Below are 12,376 nucleotides of genomic sequence, written 5' to 3'. Positions count from 1 at the left end.
GAGCGGCTGGGCCCGTGAGCCGTGGCCGCTGAGCCTGCGCGTCCGGAGCCTGTGCTCCGCAACGGGAGAGGCCACGGCAGTGAGGGGCCCGCGTACCGAATTAAAAAAAAAAAAAAAAAAAAAGCAAATTTCAAATAGTTATTTTGTTCTTAAGAAGATTAATTGCTAGTTTGGATCTTCAAGGAATTTACATACTAAAGAAAGCAAACAGTTAGTGACAATATAAATTCTACCCTATTACAGATATATGTCTGAAAAAGCACATGTTTTCAGTGAGGGTTTTCCTTGGGTTCTTTTCTCCTTTGAGTCTCCTGGATCTTTGGATTTCTCCACGATCTTAACTGCAGTCAACACTAAAATTTGGATCATTCTGCATCTATGCCGATTCTGATGTGAAAATGCATGCAAATAACATAATAGCATTTTCCCACATTCTTAATAGCTATAGACTTTGGTTACAGCAAACAGATTTTGTTATAGTCATTGAAGCCCTAAGTCACAAAAATACCAGCTTCTCAGTTGAAAGGAAAGGCTACGACTGGATTAATCTCTCTATCCCTCTGACTCTGTCTCTGTTTCTCTCTCTCCACATACACAGGGCTTCTTTCCACTTAAGCTGGGCAATTTTTTTTAACATTTTATTGGAGTATAATTTCTTTGTAATATTGTGTTAGTTTCTGCTGTATAACAAAGTGAAGCTGGGCAATCTTGAGCAATGCACTCTTTCTCCTCTCTTGCTCTCACTTTTTTCCCTCCGTAAAATGGAGAAGACTAAATGATCTCTAAGACGCCTTCCCACTCTAAGTGTCTTTATGTCAAAGTCTATGAATAACCATGACATTAATATCCACATTGCTACTTCCCTTTTAAATGACCTATGCTCTGGGAAAGAGAGTTTGATGAATGTTGTAAAAATCACTTCCTGGAAATGCGACTAGCCATTCTCATAATGGATCTGATTTCATGCACCTCGCTTTAAAAGAAGCAATTTGCTTGCCGGATTGCTAAATTGAAAATTATCATTGTGATAAGGAAATTAACGGTTAACATTTATGACCATTTTAAAAATTCACTCCACATTGATAAGTTCTCAAGCATAGCCTAGAGAATTCCATTAAAGTGTTAGATTTCTGTTGTACAAATGAATATCTTAAGGTACAAGTGAATTGAGATACAGGGCTATAGCTGATATGTTTAAATTTAAACGTCATATGCCAGTATGTACTGAGCACACCATAAAGCTAGCTGCAAATGTTTCATTTACTTTTAAAGAGTGACATGGAAATTACATTTTTGAGCAAAAAGGGTTTATTTAAATGGTTAATGATGATACTCACCTCCCTAAAGTGAAGCACATCTAAAATATGTTTATCTTTCTGAGTCCAAACCAATGAAAGGACATGCTTATTTACTTGCTACACCAAGTATAACCCATAGCTTTATAAACAGACCAAGATTAATGGTAGGAGTATCTGTAACCAAGATATTAAACTATTGATTTGGGAAGACATGTCATGCTTCTGACTTTATTATTTTCAATATATCTCTGAGCATAAGCACCATTAAACAAATAAAATGCAATGAAATGTGGGCTATGCTAAGTTATCTCTTCCTCAAACCTCCATTCATTATAGAGACTGGAAAACATAGAAAGCTCCAGACACTGGAAAAGAGAATCTCCATGATTGTGGATGGCTCCCACTTGGTGGTCTTCAAAGGGCATCACTACCCAGGAAGGAAAACACACTGTGAAATGAGTCTGTTCAATGAGTCTGAAGTGGCATGATAGATGCCTCATTGGCCTTTCTTACAAGTCGTAATATTGCTCTTGATGTTTAAAATATAATGCCAATAAGAGCGTTTTAAAAATGCACTTTTGTATTGTGGGAGTTGGCCTTGTGGGTAAATACTGATGTATATAGCATCTCTGGATTGAGTTTTGAAGGACTGAGAAAGTCTTTTTTATATTTATCTTTCGTCTTTCCTTTTCTCCTTCCTCTCTTACGTAGTCACATATTAAATATTCAAAAGAAACAAAAATGCATAAAATATGCCTTGGTATGAAAGGTGAAAGGGGAAAAAGTATAGAAACAAAATGATCTGGTTCTGAACTAAAATTGCAGACCATGGTATTCTACACATGTGCTAAGGATATAACCACAAAATTGTCTCTAAGAGTCATAGCAGCCATTAAGAAAAGGGAGAATCTGTATGATGTAAAAGCCACAATATCCGTGGCACAAATATATCGATACAATGGATGTATAATTCTTGGTAGAGAGGCCAGGAAGTTTTCCCAGGCATCCACAGAAACAGTACTGGTAGTATAATGACTAAGGTCTCTAACACCCTATATGTAACAATGACTTTCATTGGGTTGTTGCTTAACATGACTCTTAATAGAAGTTAATGGTACAGTATCATACCAAAGCATAATTTGGGAAAAGCCATTCTGCTGGAGAGCCAGTATAATTAAACTTATGTGCCTAAGGAGTGGGATTGCTGAGTCATGTGGTAACTCTATTTTTATTTTTCCATAGTGGCTGCACCAATTTACATTCCCACCAACAGTGTAGGAGGGTTCCCTTTTCTCCACACCCTCTCCAGCATTGATTGTTTGTAGACTTTTTGATGATGGCCATTCTGACCGGTGTGAGGTGATACCTTATTGGAGTTTTGATTTGCATTTCCCTAATAATTATCAATGCCGAGCATCTTTTCATGATTTCACATTTTTAACCACCATAACATATTGCCTCCTCGTGAGAGAGCTTTTCTCATTATTCCAAAATGGTATTTCAGAAAGGAGCAGAGGGCCACTAGACAGCAAAGCATTTCATAAACCACCAACAGTGCAAGAGGGTTCCCTTTTCTCCACACCCTCTCCAGCATTGATTGTTTGTAGACTTTTTGATGATGGCCATTCTGACCGGTGTGAGGTGATACCTTATTGGAGTTTTGATTTGCATTTCCCTAATAATTATCAATGCCGAGCATCTTTTCATGATTTCACATTTTTAACCACCATAACATATTGCCTCCTCGTGAGAGAGCTTTTCTCATTATTCCAAAATGGTATTTCAGAAAGGAGCAGAGGGCCACTAGACAGCAAAGCATTTCATAAAGACAACTCAGCTATGATGCTGACCTTGGCTTACCCAAATAGAACAAGGTAGCACTCCCAAAGACCTAAATCCACTTCGGCCTGGCAGGCAGGGAAAAGAGAGCTGTAGTTGAAATCAGGTGACCTAGATTTTAGTCCTTCTGATGCCACCTTGAGTAAATTTCTACTCCTCTTTGGCTCAGTTTCCCCAACTATACAATGAGGGTTTTGACCTAGAATATGTGGGGTCTCAACCAGGGGAGCATAGTAATATCACCTGAAAAACTTGCAAAGCACATTGCTCGGTGAGAGGCCCGCGTACCACAAAAAAAAACCCAAAAAACAAACAAACAAAAACAACGAAGCACATTGCTCAGGCCCTGTGCCAAATTTACTGAGCAGTCAGTGCGGGCTAGATGCTGTGGAAGTTAGAGAGTGAAGCTTTCTTTTTTTAATTTATTTATTTTTATTCAAAAAATGTTTATTTTATATTGGAGCATAGTTGATTAACAGTGTTGTGTTAGTTTCAGGTGTACAGCAAAGTGATTCAGTTATACACATACATGTTATCTATTCCTTTTCAAATTCTTTTTCCTTATAGGTTATTACAGAATATTGAGCAGAGTTCCCTGTGCTCTACAGTAGGTCCTTGTTGGTGATCTATTTTAAATACAGCAGTGTGAAGAGTTAAGCTTTCTAAGACCAGCTTCTCCTTTGCAAAAAGTCTTTATGGCTTGATGCATAAAGAAACAATTCTACCTATACAGGGGGTTTTGCTGTGTTAGAAGCTAGAGGTGCATATGTGAATCCAGCTACATCTATAAAAGCAGCAACACTGTCACTCTTTCATGGTGGAGGACACTTGAAAAGGGGCCATGGGGAAAAGCTGAGGATTAGCGGCCAAACCATACCTATAAGGACCCAGCACAGGCTGCTGAAGTGAACAAACCCCCAGCATTGACTACGGGAAGCAGATCTATAGCCACATTAGGAGTCCCAATAAAGCAGTGAGGAATAAGGACAAGGCCACCGACTGCAGTCATGTGTGCTCGCTGGAAATCACAGATTTGTGATTTACCAGCTCTGTCACCTTGGGCAAATTTATTTGACTTCCCTGAGCTTCCATTTCTGCAACTGGAAGATGGAGATGAATAGTACTGGACTCGTGGGGTTTTATTCTTGTGCTGTGTGGTGTTATCGTTAACATTTATGGTATCCTTTCAACTTGCCAGGTGTTCTTCTAAGTGCTTCACATGTGTGATTTCATTTCATCTTGACCAAACCCCAAAGAACGTGTCCAAATCACCCACCTGGTAATCAGTCAGCCTGGATCCAGTTCGTCTGATTCCAGAGGACACGCCGTCTCTGAAAGAAGGTAGATGCTCCAGGATTACTCGTTCTGCTCTCCCTTCTTTCCGCTTAGCACGGACAACAGCTCCAAATGGACGGAAGCTACTAAATTGCCTCTTTACAAGCTGAGTCCATTAAATCCTCTCCCTTATGAAAATGGCTCCTCTAGTTCCAGAAAGTGCTTTTTACAAGATTCATTAAACTTCCATTCCCCGCGTACATGTCATTTTATCAGGGTGTCAGAAATATAGCTATTAGTGCCGTGGGATTTCATGGACTCCTAAAATAACAATGTTAAGCTAGAAAAGCCCTGAGGCATTGTTTTGTCTATTCCTCTCATTTTACACATGGGGAAACTGAGGCTCGGAGTGGTTTAACCATGAAAACCCACCAAGCTTGTGACTGAATCAGAATAAAAGCCCAAGTTCTCTGTCACCTAAGTCAATGCTCATTTTACTTTATCACTCATTAATATCAGCGAGCAACCTTGCAAGCAGCTACCACTGGTGCTTCATTCATTCATTCATTCATTTATTCAAGAGATATTTACTGAGCATTTACCATGTGCCAAGCACCATGCAAAACCCTGGGGTGAGGAGAATAAGCAGTGCTTGGCTCAAGCAACCCACAGTCTCTCTTACCGGAACAGGTGGGAGGGTGGGGGAAAGCAAGGGGAACCCTGTAAATCAGCAGTTCTTTACTCTGGCCTCATACTAGAATTACCTTGGAATCTTTAAAGAGTGATAATGCCAAAAACGTCTAGGGACACACCCTAGACAAGTTGAATAAGAATCTCTGCAGGTGGGGCCTGGGCATCTGTGGTGCCTGAGTGATAGTAATGAGCCCCTAAATTTGGTAACCTCTGCTCTAAGTGCATGATCTTCAGAAAGTGGTCAAGAAAAGTACAGAAAGGAGAGTGCTTACGCTAAGGCTTAGCAGGAAATTGCCTTTGCAAGTTAAAGAAAACCTGGCTGGAGGGTCAGTGGCTCTAGGAACAACCAAAATATATTAAAGTGGAGCTCATAGCTTAGCACACTCAGGAGTGGGTCAAATCACACAGCATAATACTGGCTACTTTGTCATTCCTTATACTGACAGATTTTTTTTTTAAATTTATGAGTCAACAATTGGGTACCAAGCCCTATAAGAGACACTTTCACATATACGGGTGCAGTTAATCCTTATATCACTGTGAGGTAGGTGCTATCATTATACCCATTTGGCAGTTGAGGAAACTGAGACTCAAGGAGACGAACTTGCTCGAGATCACAGAGAAAGTGGCAGAACCAAGGTTTAAATACATGCTTTCTAGGAGGAGCTTCAAGATGGCGGAAGAGTAAGACGTGGAGATCACCTTCCTCCCCACAAATACATCAGAAATACACCTACCTGTGGAACAACGCCTACAAAACACCCACTGAACGCTGGCAGAAGACCTCAGACCTCCCAAAAGGCAAGAAACTCCCCACGTACCTGGGTAGGGCAAAAGAAAAAAGAAAAAACAGAGACAAAAGAATAGGGACGGGACCTGCACCAGTGGGAGGGAGCTGTGAAGGAGGAAAGGTTTCCACACACTAGGAGGGCCCTTCGCGGGCGGAGACTGCAGGTGGCGGAGGGGGGAAGCTTTGGAGCCGCGGAGGAGAGCACAGCAACAGGGTGCGGAGGGCAAAGCGGAGAGATTCCCGCAGAGGATCGGTGCCGACCAGCTCTCAGCAGCCCGAGAGGCTTGTCTGCTTACCCGCCGGGGCGGGCGGGGCTGGGAGCTGAGGCTCGGGCTTCGGTCGGATCGCAGGAAGAGGACTGGGGGTGGCGGCGTGAACACAGCCTGAAGGGGCTAGTGCGCCACGGCTGGCCGGGAGGGAGTCCGGGAAAAGTCTGGAGCTGCCGAAGAGGCAAGAGACTTTTTCTTCCCTCTTTGTTTCCTGGTGCATGAGGAGAGGGGATTAAGAGCGCCACTTAAAGGAGCTCCAGAGACGGGCGCGAGCCGCGGCTAGCAGCGCGGACCCCAGAGATGGGCGTGAGACGCTACGGCTGCTGCTGCCGCCACCAAGAAGCCTGTGTGCGAGCACAGGTCACTCTCCACACCTCCCCTCCCGGGAGCCTGTGCAGCCCGCCACTGCCGGGGTCCCGTGATCCAGGGACAACTTCCCCAAGAGAACACACGGCGCGCCTCAGGCTGGTGCAACGTCACGCCGGCCACTGCCACTGCAGGCTCGCCCCACATCCGTACCCCTTCCTCCCCCTGGCCTGAGCCAGAGCCCCTGAATCAGCTGCTCCATAAACCCCGACCTCTCTGAGCGAAGAACAGACACCCTCAGGCGACCTACACGCAGAGGAGAGTCCAAATCTAAAGCTGAACCTGGGAGCTGTGCGAACAAAGAAGAGAAAGGGAAATCTCTCCCAGCAGCCTCAGGAGCAAAGGATTAAATCTCCACAATCAACTTGATGTACACTGCATCTGTGGAATACATGAATAGACAATGAATCATCCCAAATTGAGGAGGTGGACTTTGGGAGCAACGATATATATGTTTTTCCCTATTTCTCTTTTTCCGTGTGGAGGACAGGCTCTTGGTGCTCCAGCCAGGGATCAGGGCTGTGCCACTGAGGTGACAGAGCCAAGTTTAGGACACTGGTCCACAAGAGACCTCCCAGCCCCACGTAATATCACACAGTGAAAATCTACCAGAGATTTCCATGTCAATGCCAAGATCCAGCTCCACTCAACGACCAGCAAACTACAGTGCAGGGCACCCTATGCCACACAACTAGCAAAACAGGAACACAACCCCATCCATTAGCACAGAGGCTGCCTAAAATCATAATAAGGCCACAGACACCCCAAAACACACCACCAGATGTGGACCTGCCCAACAGAAAGACAAGATCCAGCTTCATCCACCAGAACACAGGCACTAGTCCCCTCCACCAGGAAGTCTACACAACCCACTGAACCAACCTTAGCCACTGGGGACAGACACCAAAAACAACGGAATCTACGAACCTGTAGCCTGCAAAAAGGAAACACCAAAAACAGTAAGTTAAGCAAAATGAGAAAACAGAGAAACACACAGAAGATGAAGGAGCAAGGCAAAAACCCACCAGACCTAACAAATGAAGAGGAAATAGGAAGTGTACCTGAAAAAGAATTGAGAATAATGATAGTAAAGTTGTTCGAAATCTTGGAAATAGAATGGACAAAATGCAGGAAACGTTTAACAAGGACCTAGAAGAACTAAAGAGCAAACAGAGATGAACAACACAATAAATGAAATTAAAAATTCTGTAGAAGGAATCAATAGCAGAATAACAGAGGCAGAAGGACGGATAAGTGACCTGGAAGATAAAATAGTGGAAATAACTACAGCAGAGCAGAATAAAGAAAAAAGAATGAAAAGAATTGAGGACAGACTCGGAGACCTCTGGGACAACATTAAACGCACCAACATTCGAATTATAGGGGTTCCAGAAGAAGAAGAGAAAAAGTAAGGGACTGAGAATATATTGGAAGAGATTATAGTTGAAAACGTCCCTAATATGGGAAAAGAAATAGCTAATAAATCCAGGAAGCACAGAGAGACCCATACAGGATAAATCCATGGAGAAACATGCAAAGACACATATTAATCAAACTATCAAAAATTAAATACAAAGTAAAAATATTAAAAGCAGCAAGGGACAAACAATAAGTAACACAGAAGGGAACCCCCATAAGGTTAACAGCAGATCTTTCAGCAGAAACTCCGCAAGCCAAAAGGGAGTGGCAGGATATATTTATGGTGATGAAAGAGAAAAACCTACAACCAAGATTACTCTACCCAGAAAGAATCTCATTCAGATTTGACATAGAAATTAAAAGTTTTACAGACAAGCAAAAGCTAAGAGAATTCAGCAGCACCAAACCAGCTTTACAACATATGCTAAAGGAACTTCTCTAGGAAGAAAACACAAGAGAAGGAAAAGACCTACAAAAACAAACCCAAAACAATTAAGAAAATGGTAATAGGAACATACATATCAATAATTACCTTAAATGTAAATGGATTACATAGTCCAACCAAACGACATAGACTGGCTGAATGGATAAAAAACAAGACCCGAATATATGCTGTCTACAAGAGACACACTTCAGACCTAGGGACACATACAGACTGAAAGTGAGGGGATGGAAAAAGATATTCCATGCAAATGGAAATCAAAAGAAAGCTGGAGTAGCAATTCTCATATCAGACAAAATACACTTTAAAACAAAGACTATTACAAGAGACAAAGAAGGACACTACATAATGAACAAGGGATCAACCCAAGAAGATATAACAATTGTAAATATTTATGCACCCAATATATGCGCACCTCAATCCATAAGGCAAATACTAACAGCCATAAAAGGGGAAATCATCAGTAAAACAATCATAGTAGGGGACTTTAAATCCCCACTTTCACCAATGGACAGATCATCCAAAATGAAAATAAACAAGGAAACACAAGCTTTAAATGATACATTAAACAAGATGTACTTAATTGATATTTATAGGACATTCCATCCAAAAACAACAGAATACACATTCTTCTCAAGTGCTCATGGAACATTCTCCAGGATTGATCATATCTTGGGTCACAAATCAAGCCTTGGTAAATTTAACAAAAGTGAAATCATATCAAGTATCTTTTCCGGCCACAACGCCATGAGACTAGATATCAATTACAGGAAAAAATGTGTAAAAATACAAACACATGGAGGCTGAACCATACACTACTAAATAACCAAGAGATGACTGAAGAAATCAAAGAGGAAATTAAAAAATACCTAGAAATAAATGATAATGAAAACACGATGACCCAAAACTTATGGGATGCAGCAAAAGCAGTTCTAACAGGGAAGTTTATAGCTATACAAGCATACCTTAAGAAACAAGAAACATCTCAAATAAACAACATAACTTTACACCTAAAGCAAGTAGAGAAAGAAGAACCAAAAAACCCCAGAGTTAGCAGAAAGAAAGAAATCATAGAAATCAGATCAGAAATAAATGAAAAAGACATGAAGGAAACAATAGCAAAGATCAATAAATCTAAAAGCTGGTTCGTTGAGAAGATAAACAAAATTGATAAACCATTAGTCAGACTCATCAAGGAAAAAAGGGAGAAGACTCAAATCAATAGAATTAGAAATGAAAAAGGAGAAGTAACATCTGATACTGCAGAAATACAAAGGATCATGAGAGATTACTACAAGCAACTGTATGCCAATAAAATGGACAACCTGGAAGAAATGGACAAATTCTTAGAAATGCACAACCTTCTGAGACTGAACCAGGAAGAAATAGAAAATATGAAGAGTCCAATCACATGCACTGACATTGAAACTGTGATTAAAAATCTTCCAACAAGCAAAAGCCCAGGACCAGATGGCTCCACAGGTGAATTCTATCAAACATTTAGAGAAGAGCTAAAGCCTATCCTTCTCAAACTCTTCCAAAAGATAGCAGAGGGAGGAGCACTCCCAAACTCATTCTACAAGGCCACCATCACCCTGATACCAAAACCAGACAAACATGTCACAAAGAGAGAAAACTACAGGCCAATATCACTGATGAACATAGATGCAAAAATCCTCAACAAAATACTAGCAAACAGGATCCAACAGCACATTAAAAAGATTATACACTATGATCAAGTGGGGTTTATCCCAGGAACGCAATGATTCTTCAATATAAGCAAATCAATCAGCGTGATACACCATAATAACAAATTGAAGGGTAAAAACCATATGATCATCTCAATAGATGCAGAAAAAGCTTTCGACAAAATTCAACACCCATTTATGATAAATACCCTCTAAAAAGTAGGCATAGAGGGAAATTTCCTCAACATAATAAAAGCCATATATGACAAACCCACAGCCAACATCGTCCTCATTGGTGAAAAATTGAAACCATTTCCACTAAGATCAGGAACAAGACAAGGTTGCCCACTCTCCCCACTATTATTCAACATAATTTTGGAAGTTTCAGCCACAGCAATCAGAGAAGGAAAAGAAATAAAAGGAATCTAAATCGGAAAAGAAGAAATAAAGCTGTCACTGTTTGCAGATGACATGATACTCTACATAGAGAATCCTAAAGATGCTACCAGAAAACTACTAGAGCTAAGCAATGAATTTGGTAAAGTAGCAGGATACAAAATTAATGCTCAGAAATCTCTTGCATTCCTATACAGTAATGATGAAAAATCTGAAAGTGAAATTGAGAAAAAACTCCCATTTACCGTTGCAACAAAAAGAATAAAATATCTAGGAATAAACCTACTGAAGGAGACAAAAGACCTGTATGCAGAAAATTATAAGACACCGATGAAAGAAATTAAAGATGATACAAATAGATGGAGAGATAGACCATGTTCTTGGATTGGTAGAATCAACATTGTGAAAATGGCTCTACTACCCAAAGCAATCTACAGATTCAGTGCAATTCCTATCAAAATACCACTGGCATTTTTTACAGAACTAGAACCGAAAATTTCACAATTTGTATGGAAACACAAAATACCCCAAATAGCCAAAGCAATCTTGAGAACGAAAAATGGAGCTGGAGGAATCAGGCTCCCTGCCTTCAGACTATACTACAAAGCTACAGTAATCAAGACAGTATGGTACTGGCACAAAAACAGAAATATAGATCAATGGAACAGGATAGAAAGCCCAGAGAAAAACCCACACACATATGGTCACCTTATCTCTGATAAAGGAGGCAAGCATATACAGTGGAGAAAGGACAGCCTCTTCAATAAGTGGTGCTGGCAAAACTGGACAGCTACATATAAAAGAATGAAATTAGAACACTCCCTAACACCATACACAAAAATAAACTCAAAATGGATTAAAGACCTAAAGGTACAAAGGACACCATAAACAAGACCAAAAGACAACCCTCAGAGTGGGAGAAAATATTTGCTAATGAAGCAACTGACAAAGGATTCATCTCCAAAACATACAAGCACCTCATGCAGCTCTGTATCCAAAAAACAAGCAACCCAATCCAAAAATGGGCAGAAGACCTAAATAGACATTTCTCCCAAGAAGATATACAGATTGCCAACAAACACATGAAAGAATGCTCAACATTATTAATCATTAGAGAAATGCAAATCAAAACTACAATGAGATATCACCTCACACCGGTCAGAATGGCCATCAACAAAAAATCTACGAACAATAAATGCTGGAGAGGGTGTGGAGAAACGGGAAACCTCTTGCACTCTTCGTGGGAATGTAAATTGATACAGCCACTATGGAGAACAGTATGGAAGTTCCTTAAAAAACTAAAATATAACTACCATGCGACCCAGCATTCCCACGACTGGGCATATACCCTGAGAAAACCCTAACTCACAAAGAGTCATGTACCAAAATGTTCATTGCAGCTCTATTTACAATAGCCAGGACATGGAAGCAACCTAAGTGTCCATCAACAGATGAATGGATAAAGAAGATGTGGCACTTATAGACAATGGAATATTACTCAGCCATAAAAAGAAACGAAACTGAGTTATTTGTAGTGAGGTGAATTGACCTAGAGACTGTCATACACAGTGAAGTAAGTCAGAAAGAGAAAAACAAATACCGTGTGCTAACACATATATACGGAATCTAAAAACCAAAAACAGCCCCAAAAAAGAAAATGGTCAGAAGAACCTAGGGGCAAGTCGGGAATAAATATGCAAACCTACTAGAGAATGGACTTGAAGATACGGGGAGGGGGAAGGGTAAGCTGGGATAACGTGAGAGAGTGGCATGGACATATATACACTACCAAACGTAAAATAGATAGCTAGTGGGAAGCAGCCGCATGGCACAGGGAGATCAGCTCGGTGCTTTGTGACCACCTAGAGGGGTGGGATAGCGAGGGTGGGAGGGAGGGAGAC

The sequence above is a fragment of the Physeter macrocephalus genome, chromosome 21 (assembly GCF_002837175.3).
Source record: "Physeter macrocephalus isolate SW-GA chromosome 21, ASM283717v5, whole genome shotgun sequence".
In the NCBI taxonomy this organism is placed as follows: Eukaryota; Metazoa; Chordata; class Mammalia; order Artiodactyla; family Physeteridae; genus Physeter; species Physeter macrocephalus.
The sequence above is the reverse complement of the archived record's forward strand: the minus strand, read 5'-3'. Positions refer to the sequence as shown.